The sequence below is a fragment of the Thamnophis elegans genome, chromosome 2 (assembly GCF_009769535.1).
Source record: "Thamnophis elegans isolate rThaEle1 chromosome 2, rThaEle1.pri, whole genome shotgun sequence".
NCBI classification, from domain to species: domain Eukaryota; kingdom Metazoa; phylum Chordata; class Lepidosauria; order Squamata; family Colubridae; genus Thamnophis; species Thamnophis elegans.
In genome coordinates this window covers 131,459,833-131,473,683 of record NC_045542.1, presented here as the reverse complement: position 1 = coordinate 131,473,683, position 13,851 = coordinate 131,459,833, and the positions used below count along the sequence as shown (strand labels likewise).

Below are 13,851 nucleotides of genomic sequence, written 5' to 3'. Positions count from 1 at the left end.
TGAACAGTAATCAAAAGCTACCAAGATCTCACATGTTTCTGTACATTATAGATATTTATCATAATTATAATAGTCTTCTGAATGCTTACTTATTCAACCTATAATGTATCTTGTAACACAGCTTATTGCTCAGTATTCTGGTATTTCGACAGTCACAGACTTCAACTAATATAAAGTACACTTTGGACCTTCTTACAATTACTTTTATTAGCAATCTAAGAGATGTGTGTGTGTGTATGTGTGTGTTTGTTTGTGTGTTTGAAGAGAAGTACTGCGTAGACATATGCACATGCACACTGAAACATGTATTTGCAACAAGGACACTCTGGGACAATATGTGTGGATATAGGCTGTACGTATTTCTATTCTCCATCTCTAACCACACTGGGAAAGCAATGCATTCTTTTTTATTCGGGTATCAACTCTTAGATCAAAAAAATTTAAAAGGTAAACAATCAATAAATACTGAATGAATGTGAATTGAATATAAAAGTATGATCAGGATAAAAATGTTGACGTGATTTAACATTATAGAGAAAATAAATTAGTATTTTACTGCAAAACAAATATGCAAAGAAGAAGTGCTCTAGAAGAAGGTGACTATCAAGAATTTTGTGGTTGAAAGGAATTTGATACTCAAAAAAGGAGTTGAGAAGTTGAAAAAACAAAAGGCAATATGTGTGCAGTGCATTGGTGTAAACCATATTTCGCTGTCTTTACATTACTTTTCTTCTCTCATCTCTCTAATTTATTTGGCTTACTCATTCTTTTCTTTCTGCTCTTTATTCAATGCTGCTCACCCTAAAACGGAAAGGCATAAAGGTTATGTATGCATGTATGTAAATTGCTCAAGTAGAGAAAACCATTTTGGAATTTTACTTAAAAGCATGAGCATGTGCTCTTTGGAACTGAACTGTACAACCATAGAACTACACACTTTACTAGAAAGGTAAAGTATTTAGAATTTTTGAAGCCTTGGGTGAAAGCATGCATTTTAGGATAAAAGCAAAATATATACAATATTCATTTTCATCGTATTTAGTACCTGAACTTATTTTACAATATTTTTAATAAGTGTTACCAATAGAAGTATAACCTACAAAAACAAAGCCCTAGAAACTCTTAATTTTGTTCATTTGACAAGTTGGCAAAAATAAAGCTTTAAAAGGAATCAAATTATCAACATGATGGTGAATGTTACACTTCACCATATATGCACATTAATAAAAGAAATAGGAACAATCAGAAAACAGATCACTGTGTACATGTTTTGTATTTAGAAAATGTGTATTTAATCTATTTTGTAAACTTTCACTACTTACAGTTTTGTTCCTTCTTAGGCTGATATTTAATTTTTGCCCTTTTGAAACTAAAGATTTGTACTAATTGTGATTGTTCTCTATACTTTTACACAAAAGCACTTGCCCAGGAAACCTAGTATTTTTCCTCATACAAATGATTAGAAAACATCTGAAGGAAAAAACAGCAATATATTTGTCTTATATTTATTATCTTGCAAAAATATTTCATTTTAAAAAAAACAATACTTTTTCCAAAAGTTCTTAATTCTTGGAAAGAATAAAATTAAACATATATATTGTACATCCAACAATATTCTTGGGAAGATAAGAATAAAATTATCAGGCATTTTCCAATGTTTACCAAGTTTTTCACATTTCCGTCATTATATTACTGACTCACCAGTTTTCCTTCTGGAAATTATTTATTCATGGCTGGGGATATCTTGCAAGGGCTTCTCCCCCTTTCTTCTCAAGCATATTCACAAGCAAAAATCCCTCTGAAAAATGGACCATGGAATTCTGAAACAAGGAAAACCACTGTGTCAGTGGAATAATTCTTTTTCTAAGACAGAAAAAAACATAACTGTAACATATTTCTTCTGAAAAGTTCAATTAAACCATTTTGCTTCCTTTCTCCCGCTCTCTTTCAATAAACAGAAATGTTAAATGTTAAAGATCTTCAAATATTAACATTAAGGTAGAAAGATAATTTCAATTCTACCAACAGTAGTGAAAATGGCACAAATGAACTTAACTAAAATTCAATCCACTACTTTCTTACTTTGATATCCAGTAAAGTTATTGTTTATAGGTTTATTGTAAAAACAAAAGGCAATCCAATTTACAATACTAAGAATGCAGGGGTGGGTTGCTTCCGGTACTAAAAAAAATTTGCATGATGCAAGATGGCAAGCCCGTAGGAGGAACCGGTTTGGGGGCATGCGGGCCTGGGTCGATGCCAGTTCCAGTGACCCAGGCTGCCAAACCACTACCAGTTTGGCCAAACCAGTCCAAACCAGTAGGAACCATCTCTGTAAAAATGTCATAGTTAATGAAAAATCCCAGTGAATGGTACTAGGATGAAACTGATAGTCACCACTGTCATGTCAGTAACAAAGAACTGTCAATGTAATCATTTTCAACTATCTTAGGAAATGCACAAAAGTTGAGGTATACGTCCCCATAGCTCCCAATCAAATAAACAATTCCAACTAACTACTCACTACCCATTCATTTTAATAAAAATCTTGCAGGATCAGATCTAGGTCTTGGTAATAAAGTGAATTTTTGGCACTTACAGAAGATTCTGCAACACTCAAAAGGGCAAAATATTCAGCACAAGTCTTACATTACTGTATTTTTTACCCGGAGAGCATGAAGTTGACATAAACACTCTGCATCTTATTCAGATGACCCAATATCCACAGTGTCACAGTTGCCTCCATGTGCTAGAAGTTTTATGAAGTGGCATTGAAGATATTTGCTTCTTTCTAGGGTCACCCCTGTATCTGTCATCTCCTCCAGTCAATTCAATGAGTATAAACGATATCAAATCCAACTCCTACACTACTGATATGAATGCAAAGGTCCACCCATAGCAAATTCACATTCCACATGCTTAAGTTCTATAGTTAAACAATGCCTTCCAGTTAGGTTCCTTGTGCCATCGCGACAGAAACTAATGCTGTAATTCACAACATATTCCAGCTCAATAAAGACTCTGCAACTGTAGTTTATCTACACTTTCAATTCCAACCAAGAGCCTTGCTGGTAAGTAAACTTGACCACAAGTCATGCCTTTCATTTCTAGAATTTTGTTTTAAACACATATCAATGTTTTACCTGTAATTTTGCAAGTTGAAATAATTGTGTATTTTATCTTTCAGCTTGTCTTCATTTTGTTATTTTACACCCACATCTGTTTCCCATTTTTAAAAGATGAATAAAGACCCAATTAAATATAGTAAAATTACAGACTTGAAACCATGACTACAAACTGCATATTGCTCAGATAATGTTCTGTACAGTTCATCATTCTAAAACATAGAATGTTTAATCACAGTCTATAGAATAAAGCCATCACTGTCTAATTCCTACAAACCATTAATAAAGATGTAAGCGGCTATGGCTGGGTCACTGAATATGCTAAGCCAAAATCATATCCATCAAATTTTGTCAGGCACGAAAAATCAGGACCACACATTAAGTTCCAGTTAAGCTGATTTACTGCTCATGCCTATACACGAAGTCAACTAACGGTCAGCACTAAATTGGTACTAGATAAGAGCTAATGAAACTCAAGAGGGGCTGGATTTGGAAAGCTTGTGAGAACATAACAGCTCCAAGCTGCTTCCTCTCTTGACTCTACCCCCAAGCTCTGCCCCTTCTACAAATTTTACCTTAGCACAATTTGTAAACTCAACCACTTAACAGAACGTCTACAAAAACACTATTTTAGGCTTGGAACAAAATGATGTTCAATTACCACTCAGAATTAAGGCAATACACTGTTTTGTTCCAGCACTGTGCTTTTTTATGATAAATACATATTAGTGAAACTGATGGTGACAATTTGGCAAATTGTCACTCATAAGGACCATAATTTGAAGTTTTAAAAAGTTTCATTTATAACCAAAACTTGCTCTTTAATTCTGATCAGGATGACAAATGTTTAAAGGTAAAGGTTCCCCTCGCACATATGTGCTAGTCATTCCCAGCTCTAGGGGGTGGTGTTCATTTCCAAAGAGCCAGCGCTGTCTGATGGTCATGTGGCCAGCATGACTAAATGCCGAAGGCACACAGAACATTGTTACCTTCCCACCAAAGGTGGTCCCTATTTTTCTACTTGCATTTTTATGTACTTTCAAACTGCTAGGTTGGCAGAAGCTGGGACAAGTAACAGGAGCTCACTCCATTAAGCGGCACTAGGGATCTGAACTGCCAAATTGCCGATCTTTCTGATCGACAAGCTCAGCGTCTTAGCTACTGAGCCACCCTTAAACAAATGTTTATTCAATTGTACAATTGTAGGCAGGATTTTTTTGTGTGTGTGAGCCAGTGTAAAACACATTAAATTGCAACACAAGAACTTTCTATATTATTTAGAACACCACACCAGCTTGCAGTAAGGGTTAGGGTATCCATGTAAACACTGAAGGAAAACAGATTGAAGGGACAATCAACTCATTATACTAGACTGAACTTAAAGAATATAGTATTATTAACTTTTATACCATGGGGAGCAGATGACATCATCATACATCTCAAAGTATATATAATCAATATAGACAAATACTTGATGGAAAACAGTCAGCTTATTAATGTTGAGACCTTGTTTGAAAAAAACAACTGATTACGTGGAGCAGGTGGAACCCCCAAATCAAATTTAAGTGCATGTCTGGGAATCAATCCTGAAAAACAACTGGTGTGTTCAAACAGGTTAGAAGATGATCAAATATACTCTATTTTCTTGTTTACTTTCTATCTTCAACAATCCCCACTTTGTTCAAATGTCTACAGGGAATGTTGAATGGAGCAGCTGCAGTATCCCCCAGGCCAATGCATCAGGTTGCTTACAAAACAATTGTACTACCAAGCAACAAAACAAAACAATGCAGTACAACTTCGAAAATGCCTTTGAAAACCTACATCACCCTCAAAATAGATTTAGAAATATAAATAAATAAAAATATTACTTTAATATCATCAATGGTTGTCCTATAACAAATGGAGATCAAGGTTGGTTTGGAGCAAGTTATCAATGACAAATGACCAATACAGAAATACAGACTTCATGTTCTTGCCGCCTATTGCTCTTCTATAATTCTTGCATCCCATTGGGCTATAGGATTCATTGTTTTGCAAAACAAGTTATCCAGCAGTGTATAAAGAAACTTCAATTCCCCCTTCTCATCAGACTTTTACTCTTAAGAAACAGAAAGTAAACATAGATAGCATACCAAGTCATAACAGGAAGGCACTTCAAAAGTTACATTTTAAGCTGTTATCCACACTAAATTCCCCTAATGAGAAAAAAATTATGTAGAGCTGTTGTATGCTATTTGGTAAACTTTTCTTTCCAAAAAACTCAGTAAATAAGAAACATAAATGAACTTATTCTCATTATTTTTATGTTTATGATTAGTGCAGTGGAGACCAAAAAGAGTGACTTGCTGGAAATAACAAAACGTTTCATTTTCAAAAATACACAATTGTGGTATAGTATATTATTACTATGGGTAATCTTCATATTCTCTTCTTTGCTGTGAGATGCTGGACCAGGAAGTGAATTTAACATTTATTATACTTTATAAACAAAGCATGTTATTTAAAAAAGAAAAAGAAAAAAATGTGAAGCAAACAATAACTTTTGTTTACCTTTTAAACTGCAGAGTTAAAAGAATCAAAATCACTCATAACTTACAGCACCTGAACAGGAATGACTTCTTTACTGTGTTACAAAATAAATATTGAGTTAGGATGAGGTTGTTTGCATTCTGTTTAGGTGGAGTCTGAGGAGTTAAGCAATAATTCCAGAATTGGATGTTCTTTGAACTGGCTTGTTGACAAAATACTGAATTCAGGTAGAACACCTTTTACAGAAGAAGAATCTTCCAGAATAGTCTTTTTGGAGCTACAAAACAATTAAACATATCTGCAAAGCATCATCTTGGGGAAGACTCTTTTGGAAAACCAGGCTGGGTAACTATTTTTCTACATAACTCTCTGAGGTGATATGGTAAGGAAACTAATATTGATAACAATGGAATAAGAGAAAGAAAAGAAACAGAAAGTAGTGGGACAAGTTTATATAAAGCAGTTTATTATTCAAACTGAAAGCAGTTTTGCTCTAAGTAGGCTATTATAAAGACACATTAGAAAGCCAGTAAATGTAAAAGCAATATATGCATAAACTGAGTTTGGTGTTATAAGAATGGGTGTCCAATATCCATGTTAGTCCATCAAAATGTATTTCCAAATATGTAAATGATATAAAGCTAGCATGCACATCTCTGTGATTTTCCTTATCTCTGGGGAAAGTCATCCAAAGAGCACTTCTGGCCTCATGTGATTTCTAATGTTGCCAATACAAACAAGAAATATACAGAGGAAGTATTTAAAATGTCTACATTCTGGCAACACAGGTAATATTCTAAGCCACTTGGCTACAAATGTCTTTGAACAATGCAACCATAGAGAAAATATTGTCTGAATTTTTTTTCATGCTTTGTTCAAAAATCTCTGCTTAGGGGGAAAAACCCCAGTCATTTATCATCCATGTCTATTCTCTCTGATACCCAGATTTATCATTCTTCACATGGGAAAAATATTTAAAAATATTTAGCAAATCAAGAGAGAAAAACTAAGGTGAAATAGAAAACAGAAATGTTTGAATAATTTGCAACTTTGCAAAAATAATATAAAAAAACAATTCCAGCACTATATAGCTTTGCATTAAAAATAAAGGAGAAAGACGGAATAGCCACTTTACCAGGTCCTCATAACAAGTAATTACAAATAACCTAATATAGCACAGAGGTAATGACACTGAAATATGAATCAGAAACTATTGGATTAAAACCTAATTTTTGTCAAAAACTCATTAGGAAAAACTTAAATGGCATCCTCAGTGTCCCATGCTTTCAACATCCAAATTGCAGAAATCAAATGGGAAAAATAGTATTTCATCAAATAGAATTGTTTTAAGAACTGCAAGTAGGCAATACACATGGAACACTCTAAAAATATTTATATTTAAACATTTATGCTACAAGAAGCCTCGTATTTCTTAATTTGTGAACTAAATTTTAGTATAAGCATGAATGCATGAAATTCTAGCTGTAGTCTCTATTGAGTCCAGTGAAGTCACATTGTGGCCCAACAATTTGAATGCATGACTTTTCATTCTGATTTAAGAAATTATAATCTTAAAATTCCAAATCATTGGGATTCTAAAGAGGAAAATTATGAATTGCACAGTTACTTGATACACCAAGATTAAAGATCATATTGGCTGGGAAAGAGATAACTGATATCAACAACCAATTTACTAAACTAAAATCTTTCTGAAGCTGAAGATTGTACACTTCCTTTATTATTTTTGAAATCTCGGTGAGTTAAAAATTACTCTAATACTTTCCCGATCCACCTAGATATGTAAAAAAAAATACCTCTTTTCATTAAAGATTTCCTCATCTTATTCAGAGTGCAATTATATAACATCAACCAACTAAAATAACTCTACAAGGCAGTATCAGGAGCTTTCTTACTTTGGGGATAATTTAGCTAAAAGGTTCATGTTCCTCTGTACTGGACAACTGGTCTGGTCACATTTATGAAAATAAAATTCCACTGACCAAATGCAACTACGATACTGTAAGAAGGAACCAAACTAGACACAGCAAACCACAAAACAGTCAAGCTAATTTGTCGTACTTTATCTATGTGGCAGTTGACTGCAATAGCTTCTGCTGAATGTTAAGTTCCTGCCATTAGTACATTCTATGAATGGTGTCAGAATTTCAAGGCAGCCCTTTCAGGGGTGCTGTTGTTTACATTTATATTCTCTACCTATGACAAATAGCTGTTGAAAAATAGCTGCTACAATTTTACCTGGGATCAAAGATTAAAGATTAACAAATCAATTATTATACAGTCTACAATGGCATTATGACACTTTCTATATAGAAATCTAGGGCTCTTCTTTAGTTCTAACATTAAAACAAGCACATGCCAGGATGTAATATTCTTCAGATAAGCAAATAAGGAATGAAATCTGAATGACAATATTTCAGATACAGATATCTTCTATCAGTGCTTGGGTAGCCTAGGCTGCCGAAGTGACTGTACTTCTAGTGGAGTATGCAGTAATACCAGCCGGCACTGGGAGACTATTAGCTTCATAAACCTTCGCTATTGCTGATCTGATCCACCTACCCATAGTAGTAGGGGTGACCCTTGCCCCTAAGGTTGACGGATGGAAGGAGATAAATAATGTCTCCCTCCTCCGGAAGGAGGATGTACGCTTTAGGTAAATACGCAAGGCGCTTTTGAAGTCCAAGCGGTGTCAAAGACATTCCTTATCCCTGGAAGGATCCAGGGAAAAGTCAGGCAGGACTACCTCCTGAGCCCGGTGGAAGGGTAAATTAATCTTTGGCAGGAATGAGGAGTCAAGGCGAAGAACCACCTGATTGTTGTGAAAGACGCATAGATCCGCTATGGAGAACAATGCTCCCAGTTCGGAGATATATCTTGCTAAGGTGACTACCACGAGGAAAACTCCCTTCAGGGAGTTCAAAGGGGTTCCAGTGTAAGGGCCTTAAGTACGGTTGAAAGATTCCAAGTGGGAAACCTGTGGATCACTGGCAGCCTAAGTTAGCGGCCCCTTTCAGAAACCTCCTCATGACAAAATGCTGAGCCAACGATCAAAGACCCTCCCCTTCAAGCAGGGTGGACAGCATTGTCATTTGCCTGCAGTCTGTGCTGTGGGAAAGGCCCTTGTACAGCCATCCTGGAGAAACTAAAGCACCTGAGGGATAGAAGCAGAAACAGGATCAGTGCAAGAAGACTGACACCATGTGACAAATGTGGACCACGTGGTAGATAGCCTCCTAGAAGCCTCCAAGGTCCTAATAACCCTGGTAGAAATGTTGGTATCCCTTAGACGCCTCTGCTCAATCGCCAAGTGGTCAACTAGAGCCACCGGGGCTCCGGATGAGCCAGGACATCCTGACACAGTGCTATTTCCTCCTCCAGAATCTGCCATGGGGGGGGGGGAGAGGACAGATCTACTAGATCTGCAAACTACGCTCTCGTGGGCCAGTGTGGAACTACCATGATGACTTCCGCCCCCTCTGAGACTATCTTTGAAGTCAGACATCAGTGGAGAAGAAGAACAGCTGGAAAGGTATCTGGCTTTGCCCATTGGTTCTTAACCACATTTAAGAATAGTTGTGGTGCCTTCTAAGAATAGTTGTGGTGCCTTCTCTGCTAAGAGACCACCCTCTGTTGTTTGAGTAGTAGAGACCTCTGTAGCCACCACTGCTCCCCCTAGCTTAGATGTGGCCCTAGCCTTCAAAGCAGGTACTTAAACAGATTGGGAGGAAAAAACCCTGTGAAGGTTGGGGAGCACTGTTCCCTCTAAGGTGCGCGGCTGTGCCGCCGCGCACGTTGCAAGAAAACCCCGCGCAGCAGTTTCTATCTGCCGCGCAGAGATTTCTGTAAAGGAAACGTGTGGAAGTCCTTTGCAGGCGGCTACAACTGGATCCGGCAGTGCTGTTGGAGGAGGAGGCGGCGAACCAGCCTGCCACCACCGGCCACCGCCAGCCCCGCCGCTCTTCCCGCCCCCTTCCCAGCCCCACAATCCAGCAGTTGCAGCAGAAACAGCCCCGGGTCTCCGCTGCCGCTCCCCGCATTTTCTGGACGGGAATCACTTGGAGAGGAGATTCCTTCCTGCGAGACCCTGTCCAAAAAGACCCAGGGCTGTTTCTGCTGTGACCCGCTGGACTGTGGGGCTGGGAAGGGGGCGGGAAGAGCGGCGGGGCTGGCGGTGGCCGGCGGTGGCAGGCTGGTTCGCCTCCGCCTCCTCCAACAGCACTGCCGGATTTCCGCCCAATGCTGCAGGGGTGCCAGCGGGAGCTTTGGCAGCAAATGTGTTGGTGCTGTTGGAGGAGGAGGAGGCGGCAGCAATAGCACCTGAGGACAGGACAAGAAGCAATGGAAACTTGTCAGAAGGAGACTCAAGCTGGAAATAAGGAGAAATCTGACAGTAAGAACAATTAAAATCAATGGAATCTTAATTCATTTGCTACAGGTTTTCAAAAGACTGGACGGTCATTTGTCTCAGATGATATAAAGACTCCTGCCTTGGACAAGGGGCTGGACTAGAAGACCTCCAGTATCCCTTTTGATTCTATGATTTTAAAAACCACAAGCTTTTTAAAGCTCGCTTGCAACTTTACCAAATTTAATTCAGCCATTTATTTTGTTATTAAATGGGTATTGCTAGTTCAATGCACATGCGCTCCACTTTTAAGATGCTGAAAAAATCCCCATGACCTGCAACAAAATTCATTCTTCCACTCTTATCTTGCCCTAACTTCTGATAGGTTCCTGAAATATAGATCTATAAAATTTAGTGAAAATATTTCTATCTATTTTAATACAGACTCGTAAAACAGATTGGGACAAATGACATTAGTGCTCTGGGATAATATCAGGTTTACTCTATTTGGATTTTCAGATAAAAGGTATCTTTTGTGCTAAGTTCTAACAATGTAGTTCTCTAATGTAACTATGAAACAGTCCAAATATATAATTCCCCTGAGGGAGGAATTCTGGGAGTTGAAGTCCACAAGTCTTAAAGCTGTCACGTTTGAAGACCCCTGGGTTTTTTTCTCCTCAAGGGTTAGGGGTGCAAGGGTCTTGTAACAACAGCTTTAAGACTTGCGTGCTTCAAATGCCAGACTTTCTGAGCCAACATTTTGGTTGCTAAGCAGGAGCGTTGTTAAGTGATACTGATATTATATAACACTTTTAATTAAGCGGGTACCTTGAATAAACATAATTTTGAGTTTCAAATAATACTGATTTTGTTGTTGTCTTAGGTGACATCTGTGAAAAAATTCAGGTGCTCAGGCATGAAAATATGCCGCTCAAACACTATACTTTTCTGCTCACACTGAAAAAAAATTAGAGGGAACATTGCTGGGGAGATCTGGAACTGGGGTATCCTCATTATCTGTTAGATCAAGGTCCCTTTGAACCTTCCCCATGAACCTCACTAGCCAGCAAAGGAGACACTGGTCTACTCCTATGAGTTGCAGCCAGACCAGATTGGTCTAGATTGCCTCTAGAGACCCCAGTTGAATCTACAGTTGTTGAGGATGGAATTAGCTGTTGTAGCCCTGTCGCAATGCCATGTGAAATAGCTTGAGTAATAAGCTGCTTGAAGCTCTCTGGAAGATCAGCCGTATCCACTGGGAACTGACCATGGCCTGTAGCAGGTTCAACTGGGGCTGCCTGTGGGGCCAAAAGCGGCCTAGTTTGGTCTTGCACCAAAACTGATGCTAGACAGTCAAAGGGGTCCCCTTGGAAATCCTCTGGGTCCCCAGAAGATAGAGGTAGTGAAAGGGAAACATTCCTTGAAGACCCCCTGATGGAAATTGGGGATCTATGGACAGATTCAGCCATTGGAGAACCTCTAACTGAGGAACGGGTCCTAGCTGGGGAGGCGCTGTGTCTGCTGCTCTGATTTGCCTGTTCCTTCTCAGATCTGGTCACCCAGATCTGGCCTTATGCCTGTGAAGCTCATTCCTTTGAGAGGCCATTGAAAAAAGATCAGTAGCCGAAGCCTTCTGCCTTCTGGCCGATGCTGTGGCCCTAGAATGGCACACTCCCGAGACTACTTCCCCAGGGGATGAAGGAGGGGAATCTGTTCTAGCCACTTGGTCCGCTATTTTAAATGCTCCACTACCCCTCCACTGCCCTGCACACTCACAAAACATTGGACCCGCAATACAAGGGTCCTAAGAAGCCTCTGAGGACTCATGGGCTACTCCGCAGCTCGAAAAACTGGTGAGGTCCTTTAGATTCGCAGCAGTGTAGTCGCGCTGCCCCCACAATTGCCCACACATCGCCAACCCTCTCCAAGGCTCCACGAGTGCACTGGAACAGGCATGGCTTCAGTGATGATCTTGCAGGGCTCGCAGCTGCAGCAGAGGATGTCCCTGGTGATTGGGAGAGCATGCCTCACGTGGGCTGGCTCTGGAGGGTCTCCACACTGAATGGAGTCCTCGACTACCATTGATATCCAGTGGCGTCACATAAATCCAAGTGGCCCTGAAGGAGCTCAAAATGGCCACTGGAACGGCACCAGAGCTCTCCTCGAAAATGGCAGTGATTTGCACCCTCTAACAAGGTGGCCAGGGTCTGCCACAGCTGAGAAGGTAAATCAGGGCCCAGGAAGGACACGGCAGGGTAGAGGATGAGGAAGGATGAAGGAAAATTAAAGGAAGATTCAGGAATGAAGTTTTAATCAGGAGGCAAAAAATTTGATGTCTCTCTTAGGCCAGATTGAGTTGAAACTGGAGCCAGTCAAAGAAAGCAGAGAGGCATGGCTTCAATTCTAATTGGGCCAATTGGAGGTAATAATATCCATTCCTGGACTCCCCCCTGCAAGCTACTCCAGAGAATTATATTTTCACAATTGCAAGATTCTGTGAATGTAGCCTGACAATAAGGTAGAGTTAGCTCATCGGGTAGTGTTTCCTGTTTGGTTTACATGGTTAGAGTGGTGGAGCAGGAACCTCTAGTGTGAAAGATGCAAAAGTCTTGGGTGGTTGGAATTCTAGCCTGGGTAAGGGTGAGCTACCAGTGGATGCGCCAGGGAGAAGAGGTTGAGACAAGAAAATCAATATGGTGTTGGATACACAAAGATATTCTGGAAAGTGAGGCAGGCCACATTTGGGGAACATGGTAGTCCTGTAAGGGTCACTCAAGTCCTCTGTGCTTTGCCCCAAACCTTGATCGTCAAGTGTTTGGAGACTCAGGTGTTCTGCCCTACTGCCAAGTCTGCCTATAATAAGGCATCTCTGATTTCTAACTTGATTTTGGATGAGACAGAAGGTGTGCATTACCAAGACCTGTATGGGCGCTAAGAAGAAGTGAAAGGAGACGTTGTGCTCTCAGAGATGTGTTTATCCAGATTTTATCTGGATGACATCATTGAAGATCCCAGGCCAGAGATAGTGAGTGGCTCTGTTCTTTCAGAACTTTCTAATGCCATTCAAAGGCTATGCCCCATAGGTGACGATGTGAGACCTTGTTTGTTGAGTTAGGTTCTAGGGATAAGATGTGTATGTTGTTTTGTAGCACCATCCCTTGCAGAACCTCCCTTTTCAGCTCCCTTCTTCAATGGACAGAGTGTACTGGTAAATAGAGATGGATGGCTGGATGGCTGGATGGATGGGTACACAGGTAAATAGATAGGTAGATAGATCTATCTATTTATCTATCTATTTATAAACAACTATAATTTTATTAATGCAAACAAAGTAGACTTTATCTTTTCAGTACACCTGCTTCAAAGTTTTCCCTGGCTTTCTGTATATGAATATACACAGAAATCCTCGCTTATAACCACAATTGTAATCCCATCACTAAGTGACACAGTCATTGAACGAAACATCACATAACTGCAACTTGCAACATACGACAATTGGCTTCTCCATTGACTCTGCTTGTCAGAAGTACAAAAATGGCAGTCATGTGACTATGGGACATTTCAACAGTCACAAATACTTGCCAGTAGCAAAATGGTCAAATGTTAATGACTGCAGGAAAGCTGTAAGAATCACATGGGGACTGGTTATAAAATTACTTTTTCCACACTATCCTGATAGTGAACAGCTGATATACAGGGCAGTTTTTAAGCAAGCACTATTTGCATAGCTCTGTTCCTTAATTCATGATCACTCAGAAAGTGTTATCTATTCTATAGACAGGAGTTACTATATGCTGGTCACTTCAGAAAATAAGGCTACTTTAATGC

General features: G+C 39.3%; 1 protein-coding gene across 6 annotated transcripts in view; it reads right to left on the bottom strand.

Annotated features, from left to right (window-relative positions):
* FOXP1 (forkhead box P1) overlaps positions 1-1,816 on the bottom strand; it is a 530,594-nt gene extending 528,778 nt beyond the window's left edge. For 3 of the 6 annotated variants that reach the window (XM_032211517.1, XM_032211525.1, XM_032211521.1), the window contains exon 1: positions 1,702-1,815. The gene's annotated coding sequence lies outside the window, so the exon portion shown is untranslated. Of the gene's footprint in view, positions 1-1,701 lie in introns of all 6 variants that reach the window. The other 3 variants (XM_032211524.1, XM_032211527.1, XM_032211522.1) reach the window with 2 other exon arrangements.
* Positions 1,817-13,851: the final 12,035 nt, after the last annotated feature.